The sequence below is a fragment of the Chionomys nivalis genome, chromosome 2, assembly GCF_950005125.1.
Source record: "Chionomys nivalis chromosome 2, mChiNiv1.1, whole genome shotgun sequence".
Taxonomy (NCBI): Eukaryota; Metazoa; Chordata; class Mammalia; order Rodentia; family Cricetidae; genus Chionomys; species Chionomys nivalis.
The window spans coordinates 77,170,719-77,185,524 of record NC_080087.1 but is presented as its reverse complement, the minus strand read 5'-3'; positions in this window follow the sequence as shown (position 1 = coordinate 77,185,524).

Here is a 14,806-nt window from a genome sequence, read left to right as displayed (position 1 = left end):
AACATGGCCCTCCATTGTAGGGCCAGGTCGTGGGTTAAGGTGCTGGCCAACAAGCTTGAGGACCTGAGTTCAATCCTCAAGACCCCCTTTCCAAGTTTTCCTCTGACCTCCACATATGCATGCCTTTGCAGATTCACAGACATAAATACACATATTGAAACAAATTCGAAAGTCTCATTGTAGTTAGGCAGGGTGGGTGACATGTTCACAAGCCTAGATCTCAGAAGGATCTTGGTTTTGATGCTTGGGCAACAATTAAGACTCACAGAAAGTAAAAAATACCATTGTGGTCCCATCGTACAGATGAGCAGAAAAAGGCTCCAGAGAGGCTGAGGAGTTGGGCAAAGCTAAATGGATAGCTGGGACCCACACCCAGAGTAATTTTCAGTCCCATGAACCTGCATATGGAACATAGTCAAGATAGATGAGCAACGAGGTGCTGTAATCCTAGCGAAGGCAGGAATATTGCTGCAAGTTCAAACCTACTCTGGGCTACAGAGTGAGGCAGCATCTCAAAACAAGGGAGCCAGAGGAACTGGGTGAGGCTTGCCTAGCGTAGTACACATTGAGGTACAGGAACTGCAATTAGGGATGTCTGAGTCACTGGCTATGCACACAGGATAATGCCACACATACTTCAACCAGGGACAACCTTCCAGGCAGAAGAGACACACTGGCTGCCATATGTATGGGAGAGCAAGGCTTCTAATGAGGGGCCCAGAACAGCTCTGGATGCTACTACATCAGAAGTGGAAGCATGCTGACTCAGGTCTGTAATTCCAGTGTCGGGGAGCCTGAGGCATGAGGGTCGTGAGTTCTAATCCATCTTGGACTACATAGGGAGACATAGATATGAGGGAGAGGCAAGTGGCTGAGTTTGAAGCCAGCTGGTCTGCAAGGCGTCAGGCAGTGTGTGTGTGTGTGTGTGTCTCGAAAAAAGGAAAACTGATCATAGTGATAATTTTTAGGGTGTATGTTGTTGGGGGCTTCTGAGCCCCCTGTGCATGGTAGAGCCCCAACTGCCTGGTCGTTGACCATGATCTCTTTAGTTGAGAGTCTGGTAACAGGGTAAGGAAAGGCAGGTTTGCAGAACCCAGTAGTAACTACTGCTGTTATCTGGCCACTTCACCCCAGGGCCTGTCCTGCCATCCTTATTTATTTTCCCAGTATTTCCCATATTGTTACTTAGCGACGGCTGCCTTTCCTCCTGGGCCTCTGGTTGTGGTTTATTTTTCGGATGTTTACAAGTGCCTCTTTAGGTAAGCCCAGTCTTGGGTGGGATGGGGGGGGGGAACGGAGGTGAAATTGACGAGAAACTGCCCAGCCTGGTGTTTACTATGTAGGGTTATGCTACCCACGCCTGGCCCTGCAGGGGTCCATTGTCCTGTTTACTTTTGCGTTTCCTCTTCACCCTGACCTCCCCACCCCAGGCTGAAAAACAGATCAAGGGGGTTTCAGACAGGTGGACCTGGTAAGTATTACAAACCTTCAAACAGGTCTGCCTAAGGAACTTTAAGGAGATTTATGCTCCACAGAACCACAACTAACGTTTTTTAGTTTATTTTAATCTTTTTCTTTTTTGTTAAACCTGGACCTCATTGTATAGCCCAGGTTGACCTTAATCGGCAATCCTTCTGCTTCAGTTTCTCAAGGTCTTAGACTACAGGTGTGCAACGCGATATCCAGCTATATACATATTTTGGATTTTCAAGATAGGGTTTCTCTGTATATCTCTGGCTGTCTTGGAACTCACTTTGTAGACCAGGCTGGCCTCAAACTCAAAGAGATCCATCTGCCTCTACCTCCCGTGAGTGCTGGGATTAAGGGTGTGTGCTGCCATGCTCAAGCTATATGGGTATTTTAAAAAATATTAAGGCCAGCGAGATGGCTTAGTGGCCATCAAGCCTGAGGACCTGAGTTCAATACCCAGGACCTTTATGGTGGTAGGAGAAAAACAACTTCCTAAAATTGTCCTCTGCCCTCTACAGTACAGTGGCGTGTGTCCCACTCCCAAGGAAATACATAAAGCAATGTGGTTTTAAGTTTTTGAAAAACTGTTGTTAAACCAGATTCAGTGACACAGATTAATAATTCCAGTACTGGGGTGGGAGAAGACAAGAGGATCAGAAGTTCAAGGCCATCCTCGGCTAATGAGCTCAAGGATGCTCTGAGTTACAGGCGATCCTATCTCAAATGGGCAAACAAGCTAACTAGGCTGAGGGTGTAGCTCCATTGGTAGAGTGACTGCCTCGGATGGGGAAAGACAAGCATGCTGACTGTGGCGGCCTGAGTAAGAATGGCCCCCAAGGGCTTATATATGTGAGCCGCCATGTGGGTGCTGGGAACTGGACTCAGGACCTCTGGAAGAGCTGCCAGTGCTCTTAACCTCTGAGCCATCTCTCCAGCCTGGGCTTACATATTTGAACCCGTAGTCATCAGGGAGTAGAACTCCCTTAGTCTGTTCTGTTGCTGTGCAGAGACACCATGACCAACACAACTCTTTACAGGCAGGGGTGGTTCTGGAGAAGTAGCTGAGAGCTGTAGTCTGATCTTCAAGCGGGGTGGGGGGAGACTGACATGACGGGGGGGGGGCATGGGCTTTTGAAACCTGACAGTCCACCCACTGTGACACGCCAACTAATCCTTCTAATTCTGTCAGAGTTCTGCTCCCTGGTGGCTAAGTATTCAAATACACGAGCCTGTAGGGGCCACTCTTCTTTTCTTCCCGAGATAAGGTTTCTCTATGTGTAGCTCTGGATGTCCTGGAATTCACTTTTGTAAACCTGGCTGTAAAGGTGTGTGCCACAGTCATCCGGTTTATGGGGGCCATTCTTTTTCCCCCCTTTGGGTTTTCTAGACAGGGTTTCTCTGTGTAGCAGTCCTAGCTGTCCTGGAATTAGCTCTTGTACACCAGGTTGGCCTCGAACTCATGAAGATCCACCTGCCTCTGCCTCCCGAGTGCTGGGGTTAAAGGCGTGTGCCACCACTGCCTGGTGGCCATTCTTATTTAAACCACCACAGTGGTTATCCTTGGTTACAGAGGGAACAAGGCCAGTTTGGGCTGTAAGAGCCTCAGTCTCTCTCCATCTCCCTCCCCCCTCCCTCTCCTTCCTCCTTCCCTCTCTCCCTGCATCTGTTTGTGTGTGTGTGGTGGTGGGGGGGGGCTTTTAACTGTGTTCCATCTCTTTAGCTTCTTCCCTTTTCTTTCTTGTGACCAGGTTATTTTGACTGGATGCTAGTTCACCTTCAGATTGTATGAGGGTTCCCCAGGTCTGACTGAATATAGAGATCAAGGTTGGTCTTGGCCACATTCTGGGGTTACAGTTCTACTTAGAGATGAATAAAACCTGTTTGATATTTTGTTTCATTTTGAGACGAGGTCTCACTTTATGGCCCAGGTAGCGTCACACTAGTGTCAATGCTCCTGCCTCTGCCTCCTAGTGCTCTCTCTGATCACAGCCATGCACCATCACGCCCTGCTCACAACAGGGAAATCAATTAGGGCTCTTTCTATGAGCACGTGGCGTTTTAACCATCTTATTTTATTCACCCTACTAGATCTCACTGAGCAGTGCAGGTTGGCCTCAGAATTGTTCTGATCTTCCTGTCTCAGCTTCCTGAGTACCGAAGTTACAGTCAGGTGGTATGGTGCCAATGCCTATCTTCCTCCTATCTTCTGGGCTCTCTATCCTTTGAAAACTTCACAGGCACTGGGTGGTAGTGGTGCATGCCTATATAGTTTAGAGGTGAACCAGCATCCAGTCTGAGTCCCAGTACCCAGGAGGCAGAGGCAGCCAGATCTCTTAGAGTTCAATGTCAACCTGATCTATGAAGCAAGTTCCAGGACAGCCAGAGCTGTTACACATAGAAACCCTGTCCAGAAAAACCAGAAAAAATGAAAATATAAGAAAATGCCTCCATAAAATCAGGCTGCAGGCAAGCCTGTAGGGCATTTTTAAATTAGTGATTGATGTGGGAGGGCCCAACCCATTGTGGGTGGGGCCATCGCTGGGCTGGTGGTCCTGGGTTCTATAAGAAAGCAGGCAGACACACCATGGGGAGCAAGCTAGTAAGCAGCACCCCTCCATGGTCTCCGCATCAGCTCCTGCCTCCGGTGGGGGGTGGGGTGGGGGTTTCCTGTCCTGCTTGAGTTCCCATCCTGACTTCCTTCAGTGATGAAGAGTGGAAGTGAAAGCCAAATAAACCCTTTCTCCCCAAGTTGCCTTTGGTCGTGACGTTTCATCACCCTAAGGTGATATTTCTACGAAAGTTAAAATGGGTTTGGTGGGTCAAGCCTGCAATTCTAGCCACACATACGAGCTCAGCAGAAGACTGCATGCTCACAGCCAGCTTCGCTACATGGTGAATTCCAAACCTAGCTGGGTTCCGTAAGCAGAACCCCTTCTCATCAAACTGAGATTAAGATGAGAAAAGTCTGGCATAGTGGTGCATACCTGTTATCCCAGCTCTTAGGAAATAGCTGAAGGAAGATCAGGAGTTCAAGGCCATCCTGTCACCTCACGTCAAGTTCATGGCTGTGCTGGGCTATGTGAGACCTTATCTGATGAATCAGAATAGACTGTAATACTATAACAGAGATCACGAATCATTAAAATACCGGGCTGTCGAGATGGCTCAGCAGGAAAAGGTGCTTGTTGCTAAGCCTGAAGATCTGAATTTCAATCCCTGGGACCCACGTGGTGGAGGGAAAGCCACAAATATGAAACACACACACATATTAACACATACATTTCTGTTATGCCATATTTACATCACACACACACACACACACACACACACACACACACACACACACTCTATAACGGTCTTGCTGTAACCCAGGCTGCTCCCCCGCCTCCTGCTCTGCAGCTCCCCAGCCTCCTGCCCCAGTCTGCTGCGTACTGGGATGACAGTTCGCCTGACCACTTAGGCACAGTTCCCACTAGTACTTATCTCTTATTTCAACTCAGGCCATGTCGCTTTCTCCCACCTCTGCCAGACTCTCCCAAACAAACCCCAGCCACACTGTCATTTCAACCATAAATACAGATGGTCCTGCACGGAAGGATGGTTTGACTCATGATATTTTGACTGTGCGATGGTGGGAAAGAAATACACACTCAGTTGGATCTGTTTCTCCCAGCTAGTGATAGGCAGGAAACTGTGAAGATGCTGGGCGGAGGAGGCGAGCCCATGCTGCAGGCCCTGGGACTTGGTTCTTTTCTTCCACCAGGTAAGTACCAGGGATGGAACTCAGGTCATCGGTATCGGTACCAGAAGCCTTTACCCACTCTGCCGTCTCTCTGGCTGAAAATTTATAAATTTAAAAGGACCAGAAAAGCAAAACCAAAATAAAACAGAACAGAAACCAGGCAAGATAGTTCAATGGGTAAAGCCACTCACTGCACAGCTCTGGGACCCTGAATGCAGTCGTTAGATGACAAAGGTAAGAGGAGGGGACCAGCTCCATGAGATTGTCCTTTAGCCTTCATACACTCTGGGATACACCACCTCCAGTAATAATAATAAATCAAACCAAGAGGTAAGGCGGGGTGTGCTGGCAGATGCCTTCATGTATGCACTTGGGGCAGGGGCAGGTAAGTGGGCACCTGGGAACTTGAGGCCTTCTTGGTTTACATATCAAGTTTCAAATAAGTAAGTAAGTAAATAAATAAAATAAATAGTGACCACCCAGATATCAGATTCTTCTGTTTTCCTGCCTTTCTTCTGGGTCACCATGCACAGCCCTGCCTAGTTGGTGTGTTGTTTCCATGTGGTAGGAGTGGGGCATTCATTCCCCCAGAATTTTCATGGAAAGCTATGGATACACAATCAAGAAGTATTCATGGACAGTATGCCAGGCCATTTCTGCTGCTATAACCAAACACCAGAGACTGACTAAATGATAAGAAACAAAAATTTATTTTTCACAGTGCTGGAGACCAGGATGTCCAAGTTCACTCTGGCAGCTTTCACGGCGAGGGCTCAGTCTCTGTTTCAGAGATGGAGCCTCTGGTGCTGTGTCCTCTCACAGTAGACGGCAGGATGGAAAACAGATACACATATCTCTAGGCATATTTATAGAACTGTCAGGGTAGCCCTCAGGGTGTCTTTTTAAAAATTTATTTTTTTTTATTTTATGTGCATTAGTGTTTTACCAGCATACATGTCTGTGTGAAGGTGTCAGATCTTGCAGTTACAGACAAGTGTGAGCTGCCATGTGGGGACTGGGAATTGAACTTGGGTCCTCTGGAAGAGCAGTCAGTGCTCTTAACCACTGAGCTGTCTCTCCCGTCCCCTCATAGTGTCTCTTAAAGGCCCCACCTCTGCATACTGTTGCATTGAGGATTAAATTCCAACATCAATTTTGGAGAGACACACTTAAACGATAATGGATAACCAAGTTCCGTTTGCTTGTGTTGGGGACTGCAACCCAGGACCTTCTCAATGCTACTCAGATTTGTTTTGTTTTGTTTTGTTTGGAGATAGAGTTGCACCTGAAACTTGCTATGCAGGCCAGGCTGGCCTGTAACTCAGAGATCCCTCTGCTTTTGCCTTCCTGAGGGCTGAGATTAAAAGGCTATGACAACACTGCAGGTTGGGCTAGGACTTTTGTAGACAAGTTCAGGAGAGATTCTGGATTGTCTTGGTTAATTCAGTGATCCCTGGTCTGGGGGGTATGGCCCAGTGGTAGAGCCCCTGCCTAGAATCCCCCAGTGAGGGGCTGTGGCCCTGGCTCGGATGTTGTGTGCTCCTCTAGCATATATTAAGCCCTAGGCTGTATTTCCAATACTAGAGCACAAAGAACTCAACAGAAAAGTAATCAACATGATAATAATTTGAGACCATGGAAAAATCCTGTTGAGGATACATTTGAACAATTTTGAAGTGCTAATGCTATTAGAAGGACAGATTGGCAAGCAGTGGTAGTGTGCACTTTTAATCCCAGCACTCGGGAGGCAGAGGCAGGCAGATCTCTGTGAGTTTGAGGCCAGCCTGGTCTACAAGAGCTAGTTCCAGGATAGGCTCCAAAGCTACAGAGAAAGCCTGTCTTGACAAACAAACAAACAACAACAACAAAAAGGCAGAGATTTTGTGTGCTTTTCACTGCCTTGGGCAGGAAGGAAAACGAGACCATAAAGTGAGCTAGCTTGCGTCTAGAGTGGCACCTGGTCACAGATTCCATGAACGGAAATAGAAATGAATGTGTGGGCAGAATTGAGCTCGAAGATGCTCATGTTGTCATGGGAGTGTGTGTAGGGTCAGGGAGTGCGGCTGGGGGGTGCGTGCTATGGTACAAGTGTCTGAGGATAGTGCCCCAGAGTAGGGAGTCAGCTCTCTCCCACTCTGTGGGGTCTGGGAATTGAACTCAGTTCATTCAAGCCTGTGATCAAGAGTCTTTACCCACTGAATTGGGAAGATTTTCAGTTTGAACCCTTCCTGGGCTATAGAATGAGGTTTTGCCTCAACAGTGTAAAACAAGGCCAGCGGCAAGGCTCAGAGGTAATAGCACTTCCTGTACACGCCTCACAACCTGGGTTTGATCGCTGGGACCAAAAAGGATGGAAGGAAAAAAACAATCTACAAAATTTCTCTGGACTTGCGTATGTGTGTGTGTGTGTGTGTGTGTGTGTGGCATATACACACTATAATAATAAATTAAAAAGAAGTCCCTGTGGTGGAATTACAGGCAGAATCTCTAGTAAATAAAAATTATCTGTGCGTGTGTGTATGTGTGTGTATGTATGCACAAATGCCACGGCTCGTGTGGATGTCAGAGAACAACTTGTTGGTTCTGTGGGTCCCAGAGACTGCACTCAGATCCTTAGGCTGGGTGGCAGGAGCCTCGACTCGGTGAGTCATCTAGCCAGTCCTCACAGCTGACACACATGACTACAAAGGATGAAAGCTTGTGTGGTTGGCCCCATATGGACATGTGTGAGAATGAGGTCTCCACAAGGTCAGGTTGCAGAGCCCGTGTATGATACAGGAATTTGCAGACCACTGTGGATAACTTGGAATTCACACAGAGGCAAGTGGAGGAACTGACGTGATGAGAAGCATTTTCCTCTTGTAGTAGATTGATATGTATTTCTCTCCTTAAAAAAATATTTATTTGACTGGGTGGTGGTGGTGCACTCCTTTAATCCTAGCACTCGGGAGACAAAGACAGGTGGATCTTGAGTTTGAGGTCAGCCTGGTCTACAGAGCGAGTTCCAGGATAGGCTTCAAAGCTACACAGAGAAACTGCGTCTCAAAAAACCTAAATAAATAAATAAAAAATAAAAATGTTTTATTCTATTCACATTTTTGTGTATGTATGCACATTTGTGTGTGCATGATGTGTGCATTGGAAAACTCAGAATTTGGGTTATGGGTGGCTGCAAGCTGCCCAAAATGGGTGCTGGAACCCAACTCAGGTCTTCTGCAAGAACATCTTTCCAACACCCCTCTTTCTTTTAAAGATCTATTCATCTCCATGCAATGTGTATGAATGTTTGCTTGCTTGTATGCATGTGTACCAAGCATATGCCCAGTACCTGAGGAGGCCAGAAGATGGCATCAGATGCCCTGGAAGTAGAGTTACAGAGGTTACCTGATATGGATGCTGGGAACCAACCTAGTCCTCCACAAAAGCAGCCAGTACACCTAACCATCTCTCTAGTGCCTCTCCTGTTTTTCTTTCTCTATTTGAGGCTGGAGTCTTATGTAGTATCATCTGGCCTTGAACTCTCACAGTTGAGGATGACCTTGAACCCCTGATCCTCCTGTTTCTGATTCCAGAGTTCTGGGGTCTCTTTAAAGAGAGAGAAAGTTTCTTTTCCTGTGTTTCTCTCACTATTTGGGGAGCCTATAGAGGACCCTAATAAAAACTGTATATAAACAAATGGACATTCGGATGAACTTAACAATCATGCTGAGGCTCTCTGGAGAGCCTCTGCCTTTCAGGTAAGTGAGTCACGCCTGGTAATAATAATTAGCACCTGGTTTGCGACAGGCTTGCTTCTGAATGCCTTACAAGCAAATACCTCGGGCCTTACAATCTGTGGTGGTTTAAAAGAAAATGGCCCCCAAAGGGAGTAGCACTATTGGGAGGCGTGGCTTTGTTGGAGGAAGTGTGTCACTGTGGAGGAAGGCTTTGAGGTCTTCTATGCTCAAGATACTTCCAGTGTGGACACAGTTCACCTCCTCTTGTCTGCAGATTCTCCAGCACCCTTTCTGCCTGCACGCTGTCAGGTCACCCGCCATGATGGTAATGGTCTGAACCTCTGAAATTATACGCCACTCCATTAAATGTTTTCCTTTATAAGAGTTGCCACAAGGGACTGGAGAGATGGCTCAGAGGTTAAGAGCACTGGCTGCTCTTCCAGGCATCCTGAGTTCAATTCCCAGCAATCACATGGTGGCTCACAACCACTAGAATGAGATCTGGTGCCCTCTTCTGGAGTGCAAGCATACATGCAAGCAGAACACTGTATACATAATAAATAAATCTTAAAAAAAAAAAAAAGAGTTGCCACGATTGGGGCTGGAGAGATGGCTCAGTGATTAGGAGCACTCAATGACTGCTCTTCCAGAGGACCCAGGTTCAGTTCCCAGCACCTATATGGCAGCTGGCAACTGTTACTCCAGTTCCAGGGGACCTGAAACCCATGACAAAACACTAATGCACATAAAATAAAATTGAAAAACACAGAAGAGTTGCTGTGGTTATAGTGTTTCTTCACAGCAATAGAAACTCCAACTAAGACACAATCCAACACAAATCATGAATGAGAGCCGGGGGAATTGTCTTCTCAGAGATCACACAGGAAGCCGGTGATGGAGGCACAGTTTCTGCTCTTAGGTATAATTCAGGCTTGCACCAAGTCAAGCCTGTCTTGGGAGCCAAGTCCTGCGTCCTCCCAGCTGCCACAGACTACTCAGGTTCTGATCCTGGTTGCACAGGATCCTACAGTAAGGGTAGGATCAGGTGAGACCCCATGATGTCTTGGTTGGATTCCCTCAGCTGGTAAGACAGGAGTCAGAAAATTGGGAATGGTTTCTTACACCTGTAATTATTATTATTTTTTTTGAGACAGGGTTTCTCAGTAGCTTTGGAGCCTGTCCTAGAACTTGCTCTGTAGACCAGGCTGTCCTCAAACTCCCAGAGATCCGCCTGCCTCTGCCTCCCGAGTGCTGGGATTAAAGGTGTGTGCCATCATCGCCTGGCTCTCTCTTCTGATGTTTAATTCTGAGACAAGTTTCCAGATAGTTGACCAGGCTGGCCTTGAATTCCCTCTAGAGTCCACATAAGACTGACTAGCTGGGATGAGAGGTTGGGACTCCAGACCCAGATACCCTAAGTTCTAAGCAGTCACTAAATTTTGGAGGAGTGGAGGTCTTGAAGACTTGTTCATAAAAGTCTTGGGGTACGGGTTGATGTTACACATTGTCCCAGGGCCTCCCGGCTCTCCTGGCTGGGAACTGGAGCAGTGAAGCAGAAGCCATGAAGGTAATGTCTCGCGACCACTGAAGACCTGGCCCCATTCTCAGCAATGTCTTTCTTTTTCAGTCAGCCCTCCCTTTCTGTATGAACCGTCATTCTTTGAAAAGCAATTAAAACGTGTTTTTACTCTATTATTTTGTGTGCATGGGTGTTCTACCTGCATGTATGTCTGCGCACATGTATGCGCTTGCGGAATTCAGTAGAAAGTATCAGATTTCCTGGGGCTGGAGTTACAGATGGTTGTGAGTCACCATGTGGGTGCTGGGAATCAAACCCAATTCTTCTGGAAGAGCAGCATTTTTAACGGCTGAGCCATCTCTGTAGCCCTGAACTGTCTTTCTTAAATAGCCCCCCATAAATAACCAACTATATTTACTCTCATGGGTGTGTGTGTGCACGTTCGCGCACATGTGCACTTGTGTGCACACACACCATGTTCCCTGTGTGGAGGTCAGTAAACAACTTTGGGGAGCTGGTTCTTACCTCGTGGTTTCCAGGACTCAAGCTCTGGCCATCATGGTTGGTGACAATTGCCTTTACCCACTTAGCCACCTTGGCAGGCCTTGTAGCGTCTCTTTTGATGGCATCTCTGGTGAGCCACATCCCTGGGGCAGAGTGCTTCTGGGGTGATGTGGGGATCCCCAGCCCTGGGTCTCCTGTGTACTGCTTTACTCTCAGGGTTTACCCAGCGCCTGGGCTCTCTCTCTCTCTGTTTATCTCTGGCTGTCCTGGAACTCACTCTGTAGATCAGGCTGGCCTTAGATCTGCCTGCCTCTGCCTCCCTGAGTGCTGGGATTAAAGGTGGCTGCAACTACCTGGCACTCGCCTGGGATCTCTAGTGAGAGACTGAAGGTTTGAGTTTCCAGCGGTTTGTGGAGTAGACTGTAAGGTTTGGGGAAGTCCTTGGCCGCAAGCTAGGTCTTGTGGGGCACACCTAGTGCTCCTATAATCCTAGCACTCAAGGGGCTGAGGCAGGAGGATTATGAGTCTGAGACCAGTGTGTGAGTTAGGCGACAGCACAAGGTGTCTCAAAAAAAAAAAAAAAAGTTAAGGCTGGGCAGTGGTGGCGCACGCCTTTATAGTTCCAGCACTAAGGAGGCAGAGGCAGATGGACTCCGTGAGTTCAAGGTTAGCCTGGTGTATATAATGAGTCAGGCTAGCCAGGGTTTTATAGTGATATCCTTTAAAAGAAGAAAGGAAAGAAAGAAAACAAAAGAGAGATGTCTCAACCATTAAGAAGTTTGGTTCTCAACGTCTATATGTGTCTTGCAACCATCTGTAATTCTAGTTCCAGGGGGTCCAATGACTTCTGACCTCTTTGGGCATCAGGCACACACATGGAGCGTAGACGTACATGAAGGCAGGCCACTTATACACAGAAATTGAAAATAAACAAAAAAAGAAAAACAGAAAGAAAACAATAAGTCAAGCATGGTGTGGTGCATGCTTTTAATCCCAGCTCTTGAGAGGCAGAGTTAGGTGGATCTCTGTGAGTTCAAGGCCAGCCTGGTCTACATATTGAGTTCTTTCTAGGCCAGCTGGGGCTACACTGTGAGACACCTTTTTTTTTTTTTTTTTTTTTTTTTGGAGAAAAAAATTTTTGAAATCCAGGCAAGCATGTTGATTTGCTCCTACTCTAGGGGGTTGAGGCAGGAGGATTTGCTGTGAGTTTGAGACCAGCTTGGGTTACAGAGTTCTAGGATAGCTTGGGCTACAGAGTAGAGTGAGATTCTAATTAAAAAACTCAAAGGAAGGAATAAGTATGAACTTTTTACACACATCTGTCCCTGTCCTACCTTAGTCCTAACTTCACCATTGTCTGTTAATTAATTTGTTGGGTTTTTTTTCTTTTTTCTTTTTGACACAGGATTTCACTATGCAACCTTGGCTGGCCTGGAACTCACTGTGGAAACCAAACTGACCTTGAACTCATAGAGATCTGCTGCCTCTGCCTCCCTAGCTCTGTTGTTGAAGGTGTGTGCCACCACACCAGGCTACTTCACACAGGAACATGTATCCTGCCTCCACAAGTCAACAGGTGAGCCCTCCCAGCCCACCTCTCCTAACCCCAGTCATAAACCACAGTCTCTTATCTGCTGGTCCTAACCTAGCTATTCCCTAAGCTGAAACCTTAACCCAGGCTCTGACCAGAGTCATCTCGACCTTGATCCCAGCCCTACTCTCAGTTCTGTCCCCAACCAAAATTCAGCCCTGATCTTGGCCGTAATCCCAGCCTCCATCTTGATTCTAAGGCTAGCTGTAGCCAGGGTCTTGACTCTATCTCCCATCTTTTCCCATGAATTTATTATTATTACAGAGTACATGGCGTGTGTGTGTGTGTGCACGTGCGCCACAGTGTACAGGTGCGCCACAGTGTACAGGTGGGGGTCAGAGGGCAGCTCTGTGGAGTCTGTCCTCGTCTTCTTCCTTTACAGGGGTGGGTTTGCAGAATCAGTACCATTAGGGGGAGAGCACCGTTACCCAGTCACCTTGATGGCCTTCCATGTCCCACGTTTACTGTACCTCCACTCTTTAGCCTAATCTTCCCTCCTTCTTCTTCCCTCCTTCCCTTCAGCCTTCGACAACCCCTTTCTTTCTTCCAAACAAAACTAACTGGGTCGTGAGCCTTGTGCCTATAACCCCAGGACCAGAGAGGCTTGAAACTGGGGTGGGGGTGGTGGAAAATTGGGGTGGTGGGGAATGGAGGGGTGGTTATCACCTCCCTTCCCTTCTTCCCTTGCACTCTCCTTTCTCCTTTTCTTTGGTGTTTCTTTTGTATCTGTGTATGTGTATATATGAGTATATATATTTGTATATCTGTGTATGTGTATATATGTGTGCAAGTGTTTAAGCACACCTGTGGTGGTCAGACACTCATGTCAAGTGTCTTTCTGGAGAGTTGGATGAAGCTGGGGTTCACCAATCTGAATACTCTAGCCAGACACTTTACCCCAGGAGTTCTGTCTCAACCTCTTAAGTGGAGGACCACAGACAGATGATTCTCCATTCCTGTCTGAATTTCACATGGGAATCTGGACTGAAGTCTTCACATTTGGTATTGTGGAGGCCACAAGAAGGTGTCAGAACTCCTGGATTTGGAGTTACAGATGGTTGTTAGCCACCATGTAGGTGTTGGGAGTGAGCCCAGGCCCTCTGCAAGAGCAGCAACTACTACTAACCATTGAGCTAGTCCATTTTCACACTTGGTCCTTAAGCCTTGTATCGACTGAGCCATCACTTCAACCACACCTCCTTCTTTTTTGAGACAGGGGCTTACTTTGTAGCCCAGGCTGGCCTTGAACTCACTGGGTAGCCTAGGTTGGTCTTGAGTTCAAGGCAGTCCTTCTGCCTTAGTGTCCCAAGGGTTAGAATTACAGGTGTGAGATGCTACACCCTGCTATTCTGTTGTGTTCCTTACTCTCTGTCTCTGTTGTTCACCAACTGTCTAAACAGGACTAGAATCCAGCAGGTGCTTACTAAATATTTTCAAATGCCTACATACTTTTTCAGAAGGATGAAGCTGTGTTTCCCTGCATGTTTAGGCTTAGTGGGGAAAGGGAACAGGGATGAGGTGTTCACACCTTCATTGGGCAGACTTATTGGTCCCTTACAGTTGGCTGACTGAGGGCCTGGCTCAGACACAAAGCTGTTCACTCCTTTGGTCACTGTATAATGGCTAGGAACTCACTGGGCTCTTCAGTTCCCCTTTTGGGACCCAGTCTTGAGCATCCCCCATGCAGAGGGAGTTCAACTGGGAAACCAAATATTGGTCTTCAGCCCGGGGCACCTCTTGCCAATTCTCTCCCACCTTTCCACTGCCTTCTTCTTTAGGGTTCTCAGATTGAGGGCCAGCTCAAATTGGCTGAAGGTAAAGAGGGAGACTCACTCATTAATGGAGCTGGAGCCAGGGCCTGCTGCAATGGCTGATGCCTGTTACTTCAGCCAGAAATAGAGACTGGAAGAACTCTGCAACTTCCAGACCAGCCTGGTCTACACAGAGAGCTCAAGGCCAACCTGGTCTACACAGAGAGCTCAAGGCCAGTCAGAGATTCAGAAAGAGAACCAAGACCCCATCTCAAAAAGAGCCCTGGTGCTAGAGAGATGGCTCAATAGTAAAAAGCACTTACTATTATTCCTCCAGACTACAGTTCGCCAGGCACCTGCACTCACATACACCTGCTCACACACAGTCGCCTAATTGGAAATGATACAATGTAAATCTTAAGTTATTAAAACCAAGCTTGGGGAAGGGGCTCAGGTCTGTAACTCCAGAGATGGAGGCTGAGACAGGAGGGTGGCTTGAGGCTAGCCTGGGCT